General features: G+C 40.2%; 2 long non-coding RNA genes across 2 annotated transcripts in view; one reads left to right on the top strand and one right to left on the bottom strand.

Moving 5' to 3' along the window:
• The window catches only part of LOC141767657 (uncharacterized), a 91111-nt gene that overhangs the window by 13460 nt on the left and 53891 nt on the right, over positions 1 to 23760 (top strand). Inside the window, exon 2 of the long non-coding RNA XR_012593908.1 lies at positions 2396 to 2585. This is a non-coding gene — a long non-coding RNA (uncharacterized LOC141767657). The remainder of the gene's footprint in view (positions 1 to 2395; positions 2586 to 23760) is intronic.
• Positions 787 to 20023, bottom strand: LOC141767656 (uncharacterized). Its single transcript, XR_012593907.1, has 3 exons — positions 19567 to 20023; positions 2376 to 2563; positions 787 to 2106 (listed from the first exon to the last, which is right to left on the bottom strand). It is a non-coding gene; the product is annotated as an uncharacterized LOC141767656 (long non-coding RNA).

The following is a 23760-nucleotide window of genomic DNA, read 5'->3' on the forward strand; positions in this document are numbered from 1 at the left end:
CTCTACTCTTGAGTGCTTTTCTGTTTCCTGTTTGTTTGTTTGTTTATATGTCGTGAAGGTGGCCGGCTTATTCACCCCTTCTTTCTTCTTCTTCTTCTTCTTCTTCTTCTTCTTCTTTATGACTATGATTCTGATTATTTGTATTATCATTTTTCTTCTCCCTCATTGGCTACTAATCTGAAAAAGAATAACAACAAAGTAAATTTAGTCCTCTGAAGAAGGGGGGTGGTGGTGGGCTGAAAAAAAAAAGAAATGACTGCACATAGCAAGTAAGCGTGTTTAACATTTTTCAGGGTTTTGTTGTGGTAACTCCTAGCACATATATCGCCATGTTGGTTAAATATTGAAAAAGTCAAAGAGGACACAACACAGGACGTGTTTACTTGTTCAATATTTAACCAAAAACATGAGCTTTGACTATCCTCAACGGAGTAAAAAGAGTTTTTTAGCCTTAACTTAACCATACATGAAAGGAGAGATTTCCAACTGTGCAAAGCGGGCAAGTGCCTCAGGGCCCCATAACTCCGGGGGCTCCGTGGCTCGCTGTGTGTGAACTGTTTATTTGAAAATGTGTTTGGGATTATGTACCTCACAACAGGGACTGTAAATGGGTCCTGCTTCATTATCCCATCTTGTAATCCTGTTTTGAAGAGGTCCTTGTGTCAAAATATACACAGATTTGTGCTTACATGTCGCATATTCCTACAATAAGTTGTAATTGATCAAATTAACACTCAGCAAACCTGGAGATATCCAGTCTATATCCAGCAGTATATAGCAACACGTACATTATAACATTTTATACACTATATACCTTTAAGAAATTGTTTGTAAAACATCAATAAACATCACATAGATAGATATTTTATAACACTTTGTTAATGGTTAATAATTGATTTGTAAACCATCTATATACATTATTTTGATGGCCATTATAAATTTGCAATTGATGATTATAATACCTTGTTAAATGGTTAGTTAGTGGGTAATAATTGGTTTGTGGTCCATCTATCTATGTAATGTTTATAGATGTTTTACACAAGATTTCTTAAATGTTTACAAATCATTTGTGAATTATTAACAAATACTTAATATAGTATATAAAATATTTAGGGCTGTCAAATTCAACGCGATAACAATGGCACAATTTTTTCAACGCATTAATGTAACTTGCAATTTTTAGGTTGTAGTCGGCTCTGTTTTAAAGCTAGAGTGAAGATACCGGTATCATATGAAACTAGAAAACCTAATGAATCAATTGGTTATGTCACATGTCATACTAGCGTGTTGTGAAGGAGGCTAAATAACGCTACAAACGTATGCTAAATTTTGGCGAGGAAAAACTGGCTTGGTCATTTTCAAAGATGTCCCTTGACCTTTGACCTCAAGATATGCGAATGAAATTGGGTTCTATTGGTAGCCACGAGTCTCCCCTTTACAGACATGCCCACTTTATATGTTATCGTGTCCTATCAGCTATGATACAATTTATAATTCATGAACAAATGATTTCATATTACACAAACTAATTATACAATAACATAAATTATAGCATTACTAATAATTAGTAAACATTATCAATTATCATTTTATTGTTTGTTAAAAGCAAAATTACTATTAACTAAAGTTTAATTAACAGTCAATTCATTATTATTACGTTATTTTAAAGTGTTACCAGCATTTCTTTTCTCCCTGTTTTTGTAAATCCAGCCATGCACATGTGGGAAGCAGGACAAGAACACTAACCGGCCTTGAAAAAACGTTGACAGTGACATAATGCATCAATCACTGAAACACATTAGGCAAAACCATTAGGTATCATACTGTACGTGAGGCAGAGTTGGTCTCGTCACAGGTTACATAATGTCCGTTTAAATGATGCACTGTAAAATTTAATGATTTACAAAGTAAGTGATTGGTTTCCTTTTAGGATTTCATGTGGCTGTAGAGCATGACAAGGCCATGATGGGCTGAATTGTGACAGCATTGGTCACATTGCCAGGTGCTCTTCTCTCAATTCAGGTCAGCGCCAATGTGGGACGCCGTAGAGGCATTGGTGCGAGAACACTTCAATGTCCATCAATATGCTCGACTCGCTAGAGACTGCTGTTGAAGCAGAGAAAAAGGGAGAAAGAAGTGTGTTATCGCAGGGAAAAAAAGAGCCCACTGTGTGAATGACAAGCCTCTGAGAGGCAGGAGGACATTGCATTGCCACGCTGACATTCACTCTCTGGTAGGGAGCTTACTGCCAAAGATATGGCGAACCCTGTGGTGCTTTCACAGGGAGCAGCTAACACACACACACTGGTGGGCTTCAAAGCTCTTGTCAAGCCACTTTAACCTCACCCTCTCCGCACGTAACCTTAAACACTCACCTTTTGTTTTGTTTTCCCAGAGTTTCCAAACATCCCGTGCCAAGCCAGGTATTTCTAATTTGCCCCTGTGCCCTGAGGGGCTGGAGGAGCTGCAGTGCGCTGGCTGCGACCCGTAGGTGTGACATGGCAGATGGAAGGAGCGGTGGGAGACGAGGTGAATCTTTCAGTCCTACGGCGAGTCCCCTGGGCTGCAAGTGGAAAGTGACCGAGGTAATTAATCCATTTTCACCACTTTTTTTATCCTCCAAATATTGAGCTCACAGGGGAAGAGTGTTCACTGAAGGACACAAGTACACCAAATTTCATTGCTGCCTTTTTTTTCTTTTTTTGCTCTCTTGAAGTGGCGGGGGAAAGGAGGGAGTGAGGTTGTGTAAGAGCTGGAAGGTAATGTGTAGTCACTGTTAAATGGAGGTCATGCTAGTAAAGCTCCAATAGAATAAACTGAGGAAAATCCAAACATTTGAATGCATGGCTCAGTTTTATGTAGATGTTCCTCATGTATCAATCAAGTTACACTGTAATGCATAGCCGATTACAAGAGACTGGGAAAGGATAATCTTCTTAGAAAGTATTTGAATACTGGATGTGTTTGATGGATGTAGACTTATGCACCAGGCTTCACTTCGACGTTTCGTTGCATTCATCGAGACATGGTGGGAAATGTGCAAATCCTGTTTTTTAGAGCGCACCTTCCTCGATCGTTTTTTTGTACCCACAAGCAGTTCCACACACCATCACAGAGAAACCCAGAAATTGGTCGAAATAATCACATTTTTTCTCCCCCTCCTGGCGATTTCCCCTTACGAAATCTGTTCAGATCTCAGAGGTTGCACAGAAATTTCCATGTTGCATCATAATGAAAACATCACATCAAAGGAAGGAACTCCTTAAAACCTGTCTCTATAGATTAGCAGTGTAACAGCAAGTATTAATTCACCGAGAACAAAGGAGGGGAAGGGGGGGGGCTGTACAAGCGTGTACAAGGCACTGAATTAAGCTCGCAGAAGGCCAGGTGCACAGCAAAGTAAGTCGGGCACATACAACTCAATTTTCAGCAGCAGTTAGGAAAGAATGTAATTCAGCGCTTGGACTTCATCTGTGTTATCATCCCTTGAAGGAAAATGACCTCTGGTCAACAGGAGCCGACAGGGCAAAGGTCATGGCAGTAAGCAAGAAATGCCCACGGTGTTGACTGAGAACATTTTGATGGAATTTCTCTTTAGACTTAAGATTGATATTTTTATTGCCTCATGAAGAAGTTGAATATGAAAACATATTGAAGTCTCTCTTTATCAAGGATGCACCATGTTCCTCTGAGATTATTAGAGGTTAGCTCTTATGAAAAACACAATTTATCTTTAAGGGTATTTATGTAAAGTAGCTTTGGACAAGGAATATATTCTACGAAGCAGCGGGCTAACATTAGATAATTAACTGCCAAAAATAAATAATCGACTCATGTTTCATTCTGCACCTGCCTGCCTGAAAATTACTTAAAAAAAAAATGAGCATCAGTGCCGAGTACAATAAGTTAAGGAAAACCAACCTCTAGTTTAGATTCCTAAATGTCTTTCATGGTTAAAGGTGCTAAATTCAAAATTCAGAGCATTAATATAGCAGCAAACAACTATTTGCTATGTAAAGATATAGAGGAGTAATGTCTACCTGAGCAGAGAATGAAGTCACTCTCCCTCTGTGTGTGTTGTAATCTGAACTTCTCCGTGCTTTGTTGACATCGCTTGGCCAGCTAATGGCCGCCACTCTGCACTGCACTCATATGGTGGAAACAGCTAACAGCGTTGTCGTGGAAGCACAGCGTCCGCTCTCTGGTTCCCCTCCATATCAACACATTCTCATGATCAACTCGTCAAATACCGCTGTTTGGCCAGTGTTCCTCGGCATCGGAGACCGACGCATGGAGGCACCCCTCCTGAGTTACTTTTTGACCTGTCAGAGACGGCCTGTCAATATACGCTTGTTACAAGCATAGTGTTCTTTCAGAATAAACTTCCGTTCTCACAGGAACTTAGGTTTAGGCAAAACGACCACCTCGTTAGGGATAAGAAACAGTCGTGGTTGACGTTAACTTCACTGACTCATGTGACTCATGTGACAGACGATACCAACCGCTCAAGTGACTAAAGACTGACGTGACGAAATAAGTAGAGATTACTTTTAGTTTCATATGGGACACGAACACCGGTCTCCTGATTGAAAGTCTTGTGTTTGTTTGACCCATCCAACACCCCTCCTGTCCGTGCTGCTAGCTACTTTCATTGGGAAAGAGTTGGCAACACTGGGCTGGGTTTTTCAGTTGGATAATTTTTAAAATCTAACATACTCTTGCTAGTTTCTCAACATTAACAACCCCAGCTTTAACTACCAATGAAAGACTAAGTTTGAACTGAACTAGTGCAGCTTATAGAGCATTAGTCTGAGAACGCAGATCATTTACCAGAATGGTAATGTGTGGAGCCAGACCTTTCTGTAGCGCTGACACAGCACTATAGATAGAGACTGTAGGTCTGGCTATGCGAGACTAATAGTATTAAATGCTGGTTAGAGAGTTCTAAAGGCATCAGCATCATTAGCAAGACCAAATAACTGCATCATCAGTTTGTTATCAAAGAGTAACATTTGACACATTTTGACATAGTTCAACAATATAAATGGTTAAAAGAAGAGATCCAAGCACAGAGCCGGAGAGCTCCTTTGACGACAGATAGAAATCTATGAAGCAAAAACATCAAACTGAGTCTGTCATTCTTCTTCTTCTTCTTCTTCTTCATACCGCAACTTGGGCTGATGACTCAATGCCGAGTAATCTCCGTCAGACAATAGTCAGATCAACAGTATTAGAAGTCCTGGAAAGATCTATAAATAGGCAGCAATAATTACCTGTGAATTCAGTGAATGTCAGTCTACCTGCCTCCTGACAGGCAGCCTTTTCATACTCTGTACTTGCAGCAGTGGCATTCAGTTCAGCCTTAAAGTTTCACAACAAACAGAGGTTTGAACTTTCACATTTATTATCTAACAATATTTTCTCTTATACTGCATAGTTTGTTTTCCTCTACTTGTGGGGCCAGATCTGCGCAGGTTATAACGCTGAATGATATTTAACATCAGGCCAAATTATTCTCACAGATAATGTCTGACAGCAACCAATGTTCTGTTGTGAAGAATATAGTGCATACTTGCCAACCGTGAGATCTCAAATATAGGGTGGATTTCAAAACCAAAGCGGGGGGTCCTCCCCCAGAAAAAAAAGAGTTCCAGAGACCTCGTTTCCTACATTCTGGTGACTTTAAAAGAATCAAAATAGCAAAATAATAAGGATCTCTACATTTCTTTCTCCCTCACTGAAAGCCCTTTCACAATGCAACAACGGCACCACTGCGCTCTGAAACTCATTATTTCCAATGGCTTTCGCTGGGTCACGCCAGCTATTCACTGCATCGGGCAAAGCCCAACTTTGGGCTCTGCGTGCTGTGATGTGAGCTGAACTCAGCATCGAGTGCATAGAGCTCAAACCGCGTTGTGTCGCAAACAGCTCTTTTGTGCCAGGAAACAACATTTGGTGTAGTTCTATTGTTGTCCGCGTGGAAACAGTATGGCTTATACGTGCTGTATAGTGCTAGAAACAGGTTGTGATAACAAAAAGGTAAATAGGTTTGAAAATTTGTCATAAATTGGCAGAAATACCGGAGAATTGTGACGTCAGGAGGAAACATGGAAAATCGGGAGTGTTGGCAAGTATGATATACAGAAAATTGTGTAGCATTTAGAGGGATCTATTGGTAGAAATGGAATATTATGTTAATAAGTATGTTTTCTTTAATGTATAATCACCTGAAAATAAGAATTGTTGTGTTTTCGTTTCAATCAACATCTGCAATGATACATCAAATCAAATCAAATCAATTTATTTTTGTATAGCGTCAAATCACAACAGAAGTTATCTCAAGACGCTTTATATATAGAGCAGGTCTATGACCATACACCATAGTTTAGAGACCCAACAGGATCCACCAAGCGCACTGTGGCCAGGAAAAACTCCCCGATTACTGGGAAGAAACCTGGAGCAGAACCGGGCGCAGGGCGGGCGGCCATCTGCCGAGACCGGCTGGGGGGATAGATAGATAGAGAGGGAGTGAGAGAGAGAGAGAGAGAGAGAGAAAGATAGAGAGAGAGAGAGAGAGAGAGAAGCAGCCACAATAGCAGTCTAGCAGCTGTAATAGCTAACACAAGTAGGACTGATAACACAAAATCAATAGTGGTGGATGGAAAGAGTGATAATACAACTATCGGAAAGCCAGCACTGTCCAGCATCTCTCCTCAGTACGTCCATGTGTATTGGTGTGGGACGTCCCTGCGATCGATGCCCGTGCGTTGGTTCCTGCAGCATCAGCATGCTTGCTGGGAGTTCATGATGTCTTTGGCAGTGATTGAGAAATGTTATTCTCCAGGCGCTGTCACTAGGTGTTGGAAATCCCTCGTTAGCATTGGTAGTCCCTCGTACAGACGTAGTTAATTAAGGATGGTAGCAGTTGGTGTCAAGCAGGCACCTAGGTACATAGGTTCTTTAAAGGCTCTGAACATCCGCACAGGTGTTTTCAGTTAATCTGGCTGATCAGACCTCTTCTCAGGACGGTGTGGGCGTGTTTAGACAAACTGAGTGACATCTTCCTGAGTCTCCTGTGAGCTTTGTTGAACGTGTTAGGGCCGGACAAATTCGACCTTCATCATTCTTATTGGTAGATGAAGATTTGTGACCTTATACATTGCCATCAAAGCTTCAAGCTGAGCAGAGGTCTAATTAGCCAGAATAACTGGAGACACCTGTGTGGGTGTTCAGAAGATTTAAAGGATCATGGAAGATATGGTTTACATGTATGTCTTTTTTTATTTGATGGCAGTTATTGAGATATTTCACTCAAAACTACAAATGTGACTTAATGGTGGAGCTACAGGAAAAGTCAGGGAATCACCAAAGCCAGTAGGATTAATTATTTGTGCAAATCTACTGAGTAGATGTTTGGAAGACAAAGGATCAGTTAAATCTCAGTCTCACTCCCAACTCGTCAAATACTGTCGATTGGTCAGTGCCCCTCTCCATCTGAAACCGACGCATTGAGGCACCCTTTAGCCACAGTATCTTACAAACCAGGCTTTCAACTAGCTCCAATATAAACCCACCCCCCGCGTTATTCGACGGTCGGAGGAAGTGATGTAGTATTAGTAGCGTGAGAGTCCATTCAGGACAGGTGGAAGAGGTGGTGTATGGGTCAAATAAACACAAGAGAGTGAACCTAAAAGTAACGTTGACTTATTTTGTCACGTCAGACGTTAGTCACGTGACTCATCTGTATTGTCAGTCCCATGAGTTGTTAATCACGTGAGTCGGTATCGTCAATCCCGTGAGTCACTAGTTAGTGAAGTTAATGTCAACCACGACCGTTTCCTAACCCTACCTAAGTGGTTGTGTTGCCTAAACCTAAACTTCCTGTGTAAACGTACATTTATTTTGAAAGAACACTATGCATGTAACAAGCGTATATTGACACACCGTCCCTGGTCCGTCGACGAGTTGGGAGTGAGAATGTGTTGACCATGGATGTTTGTACAAAACTGTATGGCAATCCGGCCAATAGCAAGATATTTCAGTCTGGACCAAAAAGGTGGACCGCGACAGTCCGCCAGCATGGCTAAAAACCATTGAACCAAATTTCAAGTGTGTTGATGTAAACGCTTAAGCAAAGTGACTGGAGGTGGGATTATTTGTAGTTCTTTTGTACGTTCTTTCATCTTGTAACTAAAATGCACAGAAGAATCTGCAAACACAACAGATCCATCTGCATGTCACCTCAGGAGCAGGTGCCTTAAATTAAGATGACAGTAGCACTAAAAGCTTGAAAACCAAACAGACAAAAGATGCATTTCATGAGACGCTGGTAAACATTCAATTATTCAGTTAAGGCTTGCATACACACATTAATTGTAAGATTCAGTGCATGCATATTATGTTTGCCTTAAGGCGCTATAAATGAAGACAAGCGGAGAAGGGGCTTTACCGCCAAGTCTATTAGTAGCAAGCCCATTAATCCTGAACATGAATGTACAACATCATTATAGCCATTTAGAGACTTTTATGTCTTCCCTTTTTCTTGTGCACTGTGTGATATACCATACTGTCTGTTGTAGGATGAAGGCCAGTCAGGTGACTTTTTTGAGGGGGTTCAGCGAGTTAGTCCAGTTACTGATGTTTGGTTTGTTGATATAATGATCTTTGACAAATGAATCCATTGTAATCCAACTAAATCTCTTTGCTTGTATGTTTACTGGTAAAATGTTACAATACTTTTAACAAAAATGTGAGTAGTTTGCCAAGGAACAAATGAGGAACAAGTCATCAATTATTAAGTCGTTCCTTATTTGTTCCTCACTCATTCCTCAATTAACCAATCATTAGCTACTCTATACAATTTGATTAGGAGTTACTCTTTAACTAAGATGCTGTTTGACACCAGTGACTTGAAAAGTTGCATTTTCAATGTTACTTTCAGCAGCCAGTTTCTTTGCAACTGTAGCAACGTTTACCAAAAGGACTGAAATGGTCTGTTTTAACTGGTAAACAAGACCAATGCTAATGCCAGAATGCTAACAAGCTCAAAATTATTTGGCTAATTTGCGCTGAACAAAGTACAGCTGTGGCTGATGGGAATGTCATTGGTTCTGTAGGTATTTGGTCAAAAGCCAATGTCTTGGACACAGTGAATTTTTGACCTGATGATGGGGCTTGATGCCAGGGAATCACCAAAGTTAATACAGTTCATCCTGTGGGGAACACGAATGTCTGAATGAACTGAATAGCAATTCATCCAATAGTTGCTAAACATTTCACTCAAAACCAGCAATGTCAACCTCATGGTGGTGCTAGAGAAAAAGTCAGGCAATCACCAAAGTCATTAAAATACATTGCCTGGGAACAGACTGGCATTTTGTCTGTCTTCATCTTGGATTTTTGCAACCGGAAGTGACATGAGAGGGTGGAGCTAAGTAGAACCAAACACTGAATAAGACATTTTTACGGGATTTTAGTTATGATTAACTTTCATGAACTGAAAACACACTGTGAAAGGGTTAAAGTTGTAAGACAAAAACGCGGACAACTCCCAGATCGGACAACTCCCAGACCGTACAACGCCGTGGTAGCGACCTGACAATCACAAGGTAGCCACCCCCTAAAGCATACCCTTCTTTATGGTGAACATCATGCTTTATTGAATAAAACGCGAAACTAGCGATTGAGACCATAAACTCATGTTTACAATGTTTACTGAGATAATAAATCAAGTGAAAAGTAATTTTCTCATAGACTTCTATACAATCAGACTTCTTTCAGCAACCAGAGGTGTCGCCCCCTGCTGGCCATTAGAAAGAATGCAAGTTTAAGGCACTTCAGCATTGGCTTCACTTTTCAGACTCGGAGGTAGCCCACTGTCTGGGATGAGTACATGTTGAGATAGTCCACTAGATAAGTGACAACTTTGATGGTGATGCGAGAGGAAAAGTCAGGGGGATCACCAAAGTCTGTGGGGTTCATCCTCTGGGCACCATGAAGGTATGTCCAACATTTCTTTGCAATCCAATCCAAAGTGCTGGACCGACCGACTAGCGTGGCTAACAATGCTTCAGCTGGTTAGATTTTCAGCACTGCAGTTAATGAATGCAGGGATACACATAAACAGAATATTCTCCAGTCATTTCAATAAAAGGTGTTGCTGGTAGATGATGTGTGCTCTCTGAATCCATGACAGTCATATAACACAGTTATTCAACGCATTGATGCAGTCTGCTTGGCTTTGTCACTCCAGGGATGGAGAACCAGGGTGTGAAACGTCTAAGGTGAGAAAAGCAGAACTGTCAGCAAAAGCCAATGAGCAAGTGCTCTCTGTACCACGGTAAATTGTCTCCGGCACCCGATGTCGGTCCATTTTACCTGTGCCATTGTAAAGTTTTTCACGGTAATCGTGGGCAGATTATGATATTTATATCTGCGCTCATTCGTGCGTCTTGTGTTTGAACAGATACCCCGCGGTGTGTGTTTTTCAGATTGCACCTATTTATGTCTTGCGGCAGTGCAGCCACAGTCAACTTGTCAAGTTGTTGAGTTAAGTGTTACTTTAATCATTCTGCTTCACTGAGAGCAGACATGGCAGCAGGCCTGCAGTAAAAATGCCAAGCCCAGTGCAGATTAGGCACATCTCTCAGGGTGTCTAAAAATGTTTGGTAGTTGCAAAATTGAAATTCTCTCATTTATTTTGCATGGTGACACAATAATTTATTATGCTACTTCTCATTAACAGTGTGTCAAATGAAGTTGACGGGTAGAACGCATTTGTAGCTTCATCACATCACGATATTGTGTCTGGCATGTCACATTGTATAAATGGCAAACACATTGTATCATGCCTGCTCTATCAATTTGCATTTGAAATATTTATTGAAGCTATTAAGGTGATATACAACCTGAAGCCAGTCAATATTAGCCACCAATGCAGTAACACAGTGCGTGACTCTTCCCTCAGAGAATATAATGGCTCATATTAGCAAAGAAGAAGCAACAAAACACGTTTTAAGCATTTTTATGCTCTAATGGGCTGTAATTTCTGGGTATTATCGCTCTATGGATGCGACGATATCAAAAGCAAGAGTGCAGTTCTTCAACAAAGACCACTTTAGCTCAGTTTCCTTATTATAGGTAATTGATGCAACACTGAGCAACAAGAAAGAAAAAAAGTGACATTTGGTCTGAAAACCTTGCAGGAAAGAACTTCACACTCAGGAATGTATTTTACACAAAATACATTCCTGAGTGTGTTTTCTGAGCCAAAATCTCACACCGTTAGTGAGCTGAGCTGCCCAATTACTGCAAAATGAACTCAGGTGAGTCACACTGAGAGTAAATGTTATGACTGTTGTGCTTTTTGGTGATTATTTGTTTATTTTAGATATGCAAATATTAGGAGCAGCAGTTACACTTCTTCTATGTGTTTGTGTGTGTGGGTTGGAATCTGTGCAAACATTAGCAAGCTAAGCTTCGACTTTTCAAGTGGGAGCTAGTAAGCTTAGCAATGGGTCCTTCCAAATGTTGAATGTTGTAAAAGGACAAACATGTTACTGTAAATTGCTACCAGTGAGCAACCTCTGGTTCTGAAAAGTGAAGCCAATGCGGAAGTGCCTTAAACTTGCATTCTTTCTAATAGCCAGCAGGGGGCGACTCCTCTGGTTGCAAAATTAAGTCTGATTGTATAGAAGTCTCTGAGAAAATTACCCTACTTCTCACTGGATTTATTACCTCAGTAAACATTGTAAACATGAGTTTATGGTCTCAATCGCTAGTTTCAAGTCTTCTTCAATACAGCATGATGTTCATTTAGTAAATTATGGTCCCATTTAGAGTCAAATAGACCATAAAGCAGGGTATGCTTTAGGGTGTGGTTACCCTGTGATAGAAAGGTCGCTACCATGGCGTTGTCCGGTCTGGGAGTTGTTTTCGTTTTACACCTTTAACCCTTTCACAGTGTGTTTTCAGTTCATGAAAGTTAATTGTAACATTTTGGTCGTCTAAAAGCGTTCGGTTGTACTTAGCTCCAACCTCTTGTGTCACCTCTGGTTTCAAAAAACAACCAAAATGTCGAACTCGAGGCTTCATAACGGCAGTCCAGAAACCAATGGGTGACGTCACGGTGACTATGCTCCAATAAATAACATGACAAACTCAAACCCAACAGGAAACAACAGCTGTCAGTGTGCTGACTTGACTATGACTTGCCCCAAACGGCATGTGATTATCATAAAGTGGGCATATCTGTAAAGGGGAGACTCGTGGGTACCCATAGAACCCATTTTCATTCACATATCTTGAGGTCAGAGGTCAAGGGAGACCTTTGAAAATGGCCATGACAGTTTTTCCTCGCCAAAATTTTTTAAAAGTTTGGAGCATTATTTAGCCTCCTCCTGTAGCTTCACATAAGCTTTAAAACTGAGCCCGCTACAACGTGTTAACGTGTTATCGCTTTAACTTTGACAGCCCTAATTTACTTACACAGAAAATGAGGAAAATGCAATTTTCAAGTCGACTTTAAGTAAGTAACCATGGAGCCAGGAGTCAATAAGCTTCACTTAGCATAAAGACTGGAAGCAGGGGGAGCTACTGTAGACTGTCTCTGTTCAAAGTTAAAACATACGCTTACCAACACCTCTAAAGCTCGCTAATTAACACTTTGTGTCTTCTTTGTTTAATCCGTGCGCAAAATGTTGTAACTATATTTCTTCTGTGCAGCCTCTCTGCTGGTTGCTGCTGTTCTCTGTGAATTAGTTAAAACACGTCTCCCTATTTTTAGTACATTTCTGTTTGCGCATGGATTAGCAAACAAGATTCAATGTGTTAGTAAGTGTGCATTAAAGGTGTTTTCTTATTTTTATTTCTTTACTTTGAACAGAGCCAGGCTAGTTCCCACTGCAGCCTCGCCATCGCTTCTGGCTCCAGCTCCATACGCAACACACACACACACACACACATCGGAGGGGCATCATCATCTCGTCTAACTCTCTGCAATTAAAGCGAATAAGCACATTTATAGAACAAGCCTAATTGCATTGCAACCGTACATTTTTAATATAATTGTGATATTTTTGCTCCACCGAGAATACTCACAGTCCTGAGCCCAGATAGCCTCTCAAGTTGTACCAAATTCCCTGGCTCCATCTCTAATTTTCTGCAGGCTACAGAGAGCATTTGGTTCTGATGCGTTAACCATTCCTGTTGTAAGAAACTCTTAATTGCATCTTGTTATGTTATGGTTGAATGAGCTGCGGCATCGGTGTATTACACAGTGTAAATTCTGGTCTTTGCAGGGATCAAACCTGATCAAACCTGCAAGCCTCCAGTCATGCAGCTAATCTCTAATCACCGTGTCGCCCTGCCATATGCTCACCTCACTATGTATATGTTTACTAACGACAATATAAGCTGCCTGCTAGAATTATTCATACAGCTTGAGCACGCGGGTGTCATTTGACACTTAATGTTGTTCAGAGATCAAAACTAGAGACCAACTATCACACCTCATAATGAGCTCAAAATGTGTGTGTTTGCGTGTTAGTGTAAATCACATGTACGTGCGTGCATCATCAGTAGACTCTTCTTGTCTTTACCGCCTTGATAAACTGTGCGGTTGCCATGGGGACCGCTCCTCACAGGCGGGAGGATCAGTGGCCCTTCTTTTGCGATAAATACAGAGACTCTGTTAGACTGCACATGAAGAATTAGTGTATTCCTCGGCTGCTGAACACTTAGCCTCACCACTGCTCTTGGTGCAGCGCATTCTCCGTAGCTCGATCATCAGTGATCTCTTTGGCAGCATCACCGTGTGTTTCAGAGGAGAATTGAGTTACCTACTTTGGAAGTAGAGCTGATTTTCACATTGCTTTTATTTATTCTTTATGTAAAGTTTATAAAAAAAAACATCGGAATTATGCAAGAGCCTTGTTGACAGCTCTCTGTTGGCAACTTTATAAGTTAAAAAAAAAGATTTGCCATATGCAAAAGATAGATATGTGAGGGATGTTTCCATAAGATTTGAAATGCTATATGCTGTGCACTGTAAAGTATGATTTCAAATTTACATCATTGTCTGACATGACACCCGTTTTGTATCTGAATTTCTGGGTCAAATGGGAGAAACAGGAGAATAGCACTGATCTGAACAAGGAGACATAAAATTTTCACAAGAAGTAAAAATAGAACAGAAGGCTCCTCAAGTAAAGGCTCCTTACGTCACTGGTAAGATCAACAGTGCCCCCTCCTGGTTGTTTCACTGTGTGTGTGTGTTAAACACTGCCTCTAAATGGTTGCTGGGGGAATTGAATGACATCTACAAGTTGCATTGTGTTCATCTGTAAAAATAGTGATTATGTCTGATCAGTTAAAAAGGACTAAAACAGACAGCGCTGACGGCAGCGAGAGTAATGGATATTTAAAGCTTTTGATGTGTTTTGCCTGCTGTGCTATCAGACAGAATTACGGTGTTGGAGGATCAAAAGATTATGTTCTACCCACCAAGTTAATGTTTATCCAATCAGCCCCGAATGTGAAGAAAATTGCTCCTGTTACTCCCATGAAAACATGTTACGCAGCACGGCACCATAAACAAGGCAAACTGAACTCCTAACATTTAGAGGGGCCAGAATATCAGTCCACTTTAAATAGGAAAAAAGACGATAAGAAATAAGAAATATCCAAAATATGCTACTTGAAAACATTGTATTTACTTAATAATGTTGATTCAAATTGCATTACAGAAGCACTTTGCTCTTGTTTCCTGTCTGTATCTCAACCGTCTCTATGCAAAAAAAAGCCCCAAAAACATCTTAAAACAAAAATGTTGTGCCTTTGGGACACTATAGTCAGTCATTTGAGCATGTCCTTGTATATTTTGTTATGTCTGCTACTTTCTGAATCTGCAGTCTGTGCAGCTCAGAGGGATTTCCAAGAAAGTGAAAAGACAAGAATATCAAAACTATTGACTGACCAGCTACAACAGTCAACCAAACCAGATGCATGTGTAATGTTAGCTGGCTTATTTAGTTTTTTTTGGAAACGGACGACCATTAAGCGTCAAATAAACCTGCAATAACAAACTGTAAACGCAAAAATGGCACATTATCATCTTTTCAGTTGATATGGTGAATTTAGCAATGGTCTATTTTCACTTTTAGCAGACACAGAGCAACAGTAGCATTCATTTGGAGTTGCATTTCTGTCCACTTGGTCCAATATTCACTCTCCTTTTAGCTATGATTTGGTCTGTCTTTTGGCCTCTCCCCTCCTTTCGCTGCTAAATGCTCCACTGTGTTCACCAGCTACAGTACATGTGTGTGTTCATGTGTGAGTCGTTCTGACACACCGAGCTGCCCACCTCAACTATGTTCCCTTAGGGAGTGAACCCTTTATCGACCATTATTGTTATTGGGTTTTAGATTAGGGTGGGCTTATTCAGGGTCACGTCTAGAAGGTAACCCCCCAAGTTGCGAAATGGTTAAGGTCAGGATAGGTCATTCGGGCAGCGAGTCTCGCAAGAGTTTTCACATGTTTTCGCAGCTTGGGGGTTACCTTCTAGACACAACCTTTATTCAGATTGGTTGCAAGGAGCCTCACTGCAACTCGAGCCCACTGGCAGGGTTTATGGATTTGTGATGTACTTTTTGGATAGCTGAGAATAATCCTAAAAATATTACAGAAGCAAAAGCTGCCTCAGTATACAGTCAGTGCATGGTATTTGGTGCTTATAGACAGGATTCAGTAGACAATAACACAATAAGACACACAGACTTGTTGATGTTATTACTACACAAGTTAAGACACAGACACCTCTTTTTGTTGAGCTGTTGCTTTTCCACAAAGGAATTCCAATTTTTTAATGCTCATTGTTTAATCATCTGACTGTATGTGCTGTCTATAATAATTATGCACATCCGTACACCGCAGTAGCATCACTACAAGAAGTTATTGCAGCAAGCCTCAAAACTCCCACCTAAAATCACCTCAAAACTTATTTAAGATAAAGGTTTATCTTATCTTAAATATTATATATGTACTATGCATTAAGAACAATTACCTGTCCAATCCTTATCATTGCCGTCACCCGCTGAAAAAACTCAAGTATTTGGGAATCATCTTTCCCCACTAAACAGTTTCTGGTGTGATCTGTTTAATCCTTCAACTCCAAACAATAGACCTTTCATCAATGTGAGCACCTTCTGTTGCCTCTCAGAATGGCAGAATGGTGACTATAAAAACAACACTTCTCCTCACAATCAACTCCGTCTTCTCTGCAGTCTCATCCCTACACCCCCCTCTAACTAATTAAGTTCTCTAGACTCTATAATAATGAAAAAAAATAATGATACAAAAGAAAAACCCAAAATAAGATTCACAGCCTGCAGAAAAACAGATCTTGTGGAACTCTGAAAGCATCAAACATTTCTAATTACTTTTTTGGCAATAACTAAAGTTAGTGTATTATCTGATGGATCCACCAGAACATGGTTTGAAATATAACTGTTATATTCCAACGTGAATATACACTAATCCACTCATCTATCCACTTTCTATACCGCTTCTTGTCCCGTAAAGGGTCGCACGAGGCTGCAGTCTATTCCAGCACGCAATTAAAAAACATCAAAAACACTGCAGTTGTTGCAACTCTGATAGCTTGGGGCAAACCATAAAAAAAAATCACAAATTTCACACACAGTCGCTAAGGAACAGTTCTTACTTAACAATAAACCGCAGAGCTTAATTAACCAAATGGCTCTGTACAACTCTATCAGAACGACTCCCTTCTCAACTTGCTACAAAACTTCACAGTGTCGTCTAATTTCTCGCACATTTCATCTAAATAAAGAAACACAATTAGTAGATTTTAATTTCCAGGAAGCAATTATATATTTTACTTGTCAAGTCAACCATGAAAAAGGTTTTAATTTCTGCAGAATTTTTGTAGAGTGGCATCACATGCGTTTTGCAAAATGGAAACATAAAGAGATTAAAAAAACAACATTCACGGCATTATCATAGCTCAATGCTGGCTGATGTAAGATCTTGAATTGAGCATAATATGATTTGATATTCTACTTATTGTGGAATTATATTTCTGTAGCCTTTAAGCTGGTTATATACCCTTTATTAGCTTACAGCTCCTGAAATGATCAGTGTCAATAGAAGCTGTGTGTTTCAGACAGCAGCCTGTGGCAATGAAATCTCACTTCAGCCGTCTGACCTCAGTTGCCAATTCTGTTAAGCCCCAGAGAGGCTGCTGCTATTCAAAAATAATAGCAACAACACAGCACGGTCATCACATATTATTACACTGTTGACACAACAGTCTGAAGTGTGTCATGATGCCGATCATAAACATATTCTTAAGATGACAGGAATGGTTTCAAATGAGGGGTTGTGCTACACTAAGCTTCTCGAGAGTGAAGTCTTAAAATGAATGCGTCCCCTCCCTGAAAAACATGGCACGACTACTTAAGTGCAGAGCAACAAGATTTCTTAATAACATCGGGGAACATGACAACAAGCTCATTTGGAGAGAGCGATGGTGGAATGATGGTGAGCTCAGTGGAAGTCGAACGGCAGGCGTGATGTCAGATTTTGAGCCCTCCGGAGGTGTCGTGAAGTGTCCGTGACCACCAAGTGTGCCAGCTCACAATTCACCCTTCATACTACATCCGACATACCTCGTTTCAGCGTACCTTAAATTAGAAGGGGAGGCAGTTTATGTCAGATCATGTGTCCTGGTGAAAAAGCAATCCGGTTTATGGCTCTTCCGAATTACCCGATTGATCATTCGTTGATGCTCATCTTCACCTGACACCAAATCAGCTTCCCTCGCTAATAACAAATCCGTATCAGAGACAGGGTTTCTCAGACTTTTTACAGGGTAGAACATTTTTCCAAGGACCGCCTCAAAATCACAACAATTAATCGTAATAGACTATCGTAATTAAGCAAATGCTTCCTACAAGTTGTTCTCTTAGCCATTTGAACTATTTGTATTGTAAAACCTTTTAACATAAATATTTCAGACTTGTTTCATTGCGATAAACAGATTTTAATTTGAATCATGTTAAAGCTTCAGTGGGTAAAAATGGAGCAAATATGATTAAAAAAAGTTATTTTTACAAAACGGTCACTATATCACAGTATAACGATGCATGAGACAGGTAATCTGATAAAGCCATGTGCCTCTGTGTCCTCCGGTGCTCCTAATGGCGTCTGCAAGATTTCACAGACCGGAGGAAACCAACCAATCAGAGCCGAGCTGGAGCCTGCCGTCTCTGAGCAGCTGTCAATCACTCGCGAACTCCGATCAAACGGTCAAACTAGGCAGCGCTGATCAAATATGACTTAATATTCTGTTTCTGTAATACCTATTTCTCTCCTCAAATGTTTTCAGAAACATCTTGTAGTGTACTGTTTAGCTGTAAGAGAAAGTTTGTGACCTGGCAGTCATGTTGAGAACAGTTGAGGAAATACCAAGCACCGCCCACCAGCCGGAGCAAATTTTCAAATTTTACAGCTAAACAGTACACTACAAGATGTTTCTGAAAACATCTGAGGAGAGAAATAGGCATTACAGTAACAGAATATTGATTCATATTTGATCAGCGCTGCCTAGTTTGACCGTTTGATCGGAGTTCGCGAGTCATTGACAGCTGCTTCCGTTGAATGAACAGCCAATAGGAACGCTCTCTCTCTGAAATGACCTGTGATTGGCCAAAGTCTCCCATCATGGGCTAGATTTTCTAAAACCTGAAAACAGAGCCATGAGGAGGTGCAGAAGTCTAGTTATCTCTCAGAACACTTGAATTACAATATGCTGAAAAGTTATTATGGAATTTTTGCCCAATGATGCCAAAAACTGTCTCTCTACTGCCACTTTAAGATACACTGGTTAGCACATTTTGCTGTTGCCTTTCAGTAACTATTTTATTTTCTATTTTTTATATTAAAATATAAAACGTGTCCTCTATTTGCGAGCCAAGACTTATGTTTATTTATCCTCAAAATGTCAACATCCACTGCATAGCCCCCTTTCTGTGATCTGAACAAATACTGGTGCCAGGCTTTTAGCACTGTGCCAGGCATATTTTAATGTCTGGTAAACACTGTCCTCTAGTGCTCGCACTCCAACACACACACATACACACACACACACACACGCATGCATACCACAGGATTATAACCCCCTTGTTGTCAATGCCAAAAAACAGGACTTTTAAAAACACCATGATGTTAATTCTTCTGTTCCACCAATCTTTTCTCTATAAGGAAGTGTTGAAATGGTGGCTTTTATAATAAAGCTCTTCAGCTGCATTGACTTTTTTGTGCCTCCAACACGGAGTAATAGCTGCAATTGGACAAAAATGTCTGTAGCCAGGGTTGTATTATCAGCTACCCTCAGATGGCTTTTAGCAGGGCTGGTGTAGTCTGCCTAATGAGGCAAGTCACAATCACAGAGTGAGCGGCGATAAAAAAGGAGGGGATGGCCTGGCCCTCCTCCTCCAAATGACCTGATCAATCATTCACTAATGCTTCCTAACCAGCTGATCTCACCTGTCAACACAAGGTCAGGGTGTCCTGGTCCTTTTGGTGACAGGAGGTGGCGTGAATCTTGACGTGAAGCAACAACCGATTCGCAATCAGCCCGTCAGCCCGGCACTTGAAAGCCCGCAGGATATTAGAGATGTAAATGGAACATAATGGCGCTATTATAATTGTGCTCATCCTGTTAAGCCTTTGATGGCGATGTCTTCTCTCTGTGATTCAACACCATCTGGCTGAATCAGCGTAGGCAGGAGACGCAGAGCCAGGAGTAGTTGGGACAATCAGTCTTTGGTCAGGATGCGATGATCATCTTTGGCTAGTGACACGTCCCATTTGTTCCGACTCAAAGTTGAGGTTTTGGTTCAGGAGCGCCAATTACTGTTCATCAGATCTTTTCCTCTATACTTTCAGATCTCTCAGAATTAAATAATGTAGTTCAACTATCCAATAAGCATTTGACTTACCAAAGGACACAGAGTGCTTTGAGTGAACTTTAAGGGCATGCACGGTGACACTGTGTGCTGATATCTGCAAACAGTCCTGTTGGGCGAGTTGACCAAACAAACAAAACAGGTCACACAGACCTTGTAAACACCCACCTCTTTCAGTAAAAAACACCCTCCAAAAAGGTCATTTATGATCCAGTTTGCTGAATCCAAAGCTCGCCCACAACATGCAGTATTTTGACAATCAAATGGGATATTTAGAGAACAACAGGACCTGTTAACAAAGACTGTTTGTTTGCCAAATTGGCTGGTGGAGCAGACGAACCTGGCCGCCGTTCAGATTTTGCTTTGTGCAGTTTCCACTCCATCTCTTACATATTGTAAGGAAAATAAGAATTGGCAAATATATACTATGCAAATTGCGTTCTTTCTTTTTTTTTGTTTTTAGCAAAAGCAAAGAGTGCTGCAAACTTATCAGACAAAGTTGTCACTTAATTTAAAAAACAAGATATTTTCTCTGACTTGATCTGGATTTCTTAACTTAAAAATATTGGGTCTCATGCAGGGAGAGATATACAAACAAATTTTCTCTTATTTTTGTTCATATGCACGATTTGTTCTTGTTTTGTTAGTACCCATTGATTTCAGGGATTCACCAATGTTTTCTTACTTTAGCTCTTCGCTTAGTTAAGAGAACATTTTACGAATGGTCAAGAGCACTCTTACCAATTTAAGAAAAAAACTGTTGTTTTCACAGTCAAAAAATTGTTTATCCAACGCAAGTAAACATAAGTTTTGTCCATAATTAATCAGGATTAATCATGCATTTTTTATCAGTTCAAAATGTACCTTAAAGGGAGATTTCAGTGGGTAATTATGCTTGCTTTATGCAAACGTATTTACACACGTAGGCAAAATTGTTGGTACCCTTCCGTTAAAGAAAGAAAAACCAACAATGGTCTCTGAAATAACTTGAAACTGACAAAAGTAATAATAAATAAAAATTCACTGAAAATTAACTAATGGAAACTAGTGGTTCAACAGAATCATTTTAAAAAACAAACTAATGAAACTGGCCTGGACAAAAATGATGGTACCCTTAACTTAATATTTAGTTGTACAACCTTTTGAGGCAATCACTTCAATCGAGTGATTTCTGTAACTCTCAATGAGACTTCTGCACCTGTCGACAGGTATGTTGGCCCACTCCTCGTGAGCAAACTGCTCCAGCTGTCTCAGGTTTGAAGGGTGCCTTCTCCAGACTGCATGTTTCAGCTTCTTCCACTGATGTTCAATAGGATTTAGATCAGGGCTCATAGAAGGCCACTTCAGAATAGTCCAATGTTTTGTTCTTAGCCATTCTTGGGTGTTTTTAGCTGTGTTTTGGGTCATTATCCTGTTTGAGGACCCATGACCTGCAACTGAGACCAAGCTTTCTGACACTGGGCAGCACATTTCGCTCCAGAATGCCTTGATAGTCTTGAGATTTCATTGCACCCTGCACAGATTCAAGACACCCTGTGTCAGATGCAGCAAAGCAGCCCCATAACATAACCTAGCCTCCTCCATGTTTCACATTAGGTACAGTGTTCTTTTCTTTGTATGCTTCATTTTTGCGTCTGTGAACATAGAGCTGATGTGACTTGCCAAAAAGCTCCAGTTTTGTCTCATCTGTCCAAAGGACATTCTCCCAGAAGCTTTGTGGCTTGTCAATATGCATTTTGGCAAATTCCAGTCTCGCTTTTTTATGATTTGCGTTCTCCTCGGTTGTCTTCCATTAAGTCTACTTTGGCTCAAACAGCGACGGATGGTGCAATCTGTCACTGATGTACCTTGACCTTGGAGTTCACCTCTAATCTCTTTGGAAGTTGTTCTGGGCTCTTTGGTTACCATTCGTATTATCCGTCTCTTCAATATGTCATCAATTTTCCTCTTGCGGCCACGTCCAGGGAGGTTGGCTACAGTCCCATGGACCTTAAACTTCTGAATAATATGTGCAACTGTAGTCACAGGAACATCAAGCTGCTTGGAGATGGTCTTATAGCCTTTACCTTTAACATGAAGGTCTATAATGTTCTTTCTGATCTCCTGAGACAACTCTCTCCTTAGCTTTCTGTGGTCCATGTTCAGTGTGGTACACACCATGATACCAAACAGCACAGTGACTTCTTTTGACCCTTTAAATAGGCAGACTGACTGATTACAAGTTTGAAGATACCTGTGATGCTATTTACAGGACACACCTTAGTTTAACATGTCCCTACGGTCACATTATTTTACATCTTTTCTAGGGGTACCATCATTTTTTGTCCAGGTCAGTTTCATTAGTTTGTTTTTTAAAATGATTCTGTTGAACCACAATTCAAAAACTATAGCTGATTTTCATTAGCTCATTTTCAGTGAATTTTTATTTATTATTACTTTTGTCAGTTTCAAGTTATTTCAGTGACTATTGTGGGTTTTTCTTTCTTTAACGGAAGGGTACCAACAATTTTGCCTACGTGTGTATATATTTATAATTGGAAATCAATTACCAACACAGAACAATGACAAATATTGTCCAGAAACCCTCACAGGTACTGCATTTAGCATAAAAAAATATGCTCAAATCAAAACATGGCAAACTGAAGCCCAACAGACAACAACAGCTGTCAGTGTGTCAGTGTGCTGACTTGACTATGATTTGCCCCAAACTGCATGTGATTATCATAAAGTGGGCATTTCTGTAAAGGGGAGACTCGTGGGTACCCATAGAACCCATTTTCATTTACATATCTTGATATCAGAGGTCAAGGGACCGCTTTGAAAATGTCGATGCCAGTTTTTCCTCGCCAAAACGTATTTTGCTTCCTTCACGACAAGCTAGTATGACATGGTTGGCACCAATGGATTCCTTAGGTTTTTCTAGTTTCATATGATACCAGTATCTTGGCTTTAAAATATCTTTAAGACTGAGCCCGCTACAACCTAAAAATCACAAGTTCCAATAATGCGATGATTGGATTATTAAATGTGTTGGTTAAAAAGAAATGCTATTCATCCATTGATCCCAATTAAGACTATAAAAACCCTTTGACTATATTGCGCGGCTTACATAGGCCTACGGCTCTTCGATGCTTTTCGAATTTCTTGTAAACGCCCGTACTGACGTCCTGGAATTTCACATTTACTTTGTTTAAGTTTATTTAACAATACAGTAAGTTCTTCTTCTTCTTACAGACTTTTTGAGTATTTGCACACAGCACAACACCTTATATAGTGTTTAGGGGGCGGTACCTGTAAGGGATAATCCACAGCAAGCAAGTCATTGTTGTGAAATAAACCCTGACTAGTCTTGCATCGTCCTGAAGGGGTTTATTTCACAACAATGACCAGCTCGCTGTACATTATCTCGCTTATTACACTTACTTAAGAAATCAATAATTTGACACAAAAACGGTCCGCCAGAGTCCAGCATCAGAACTGCGCCTATAGCAACAGTCTGTAATACATAGCAACGGTCTGTAATACATAGCAGCGGTCTGCTATAAAGAAATAACAGACCATAGATTGCTGTGATTGACCAATCAGAACCAAGTATTCAACAAAGCTGTGTAAATAATGCCAATAATAAAGCATCAGATTTGGATGGTTTAGTGCATTTGGAGTTGACTTCTCTTATTTGTTTCTCTTAACAGAAAATTATTAAGAGAAAATATGAGAGAAGTTTAAGATAATGTTGCTGCATGAGGCCCATTGTGTGATATTTATCAATGAG

The sequence above is a fragment of the Sebastes fasciatus genome, chromosome 5 (genome assembly GCF_043250625.1).
Source record: "Sebastes fasciatus isolate fSebFas1 chromosome 5, fSebFas1.pri, whole genome shotgun sequence".
Lineage (NCBI taxonomy): Eukaryota > Metazoa > Chordata > Actinopteri > Perciformes > Sebastidae > Sebastes > Sebastes fasciatus.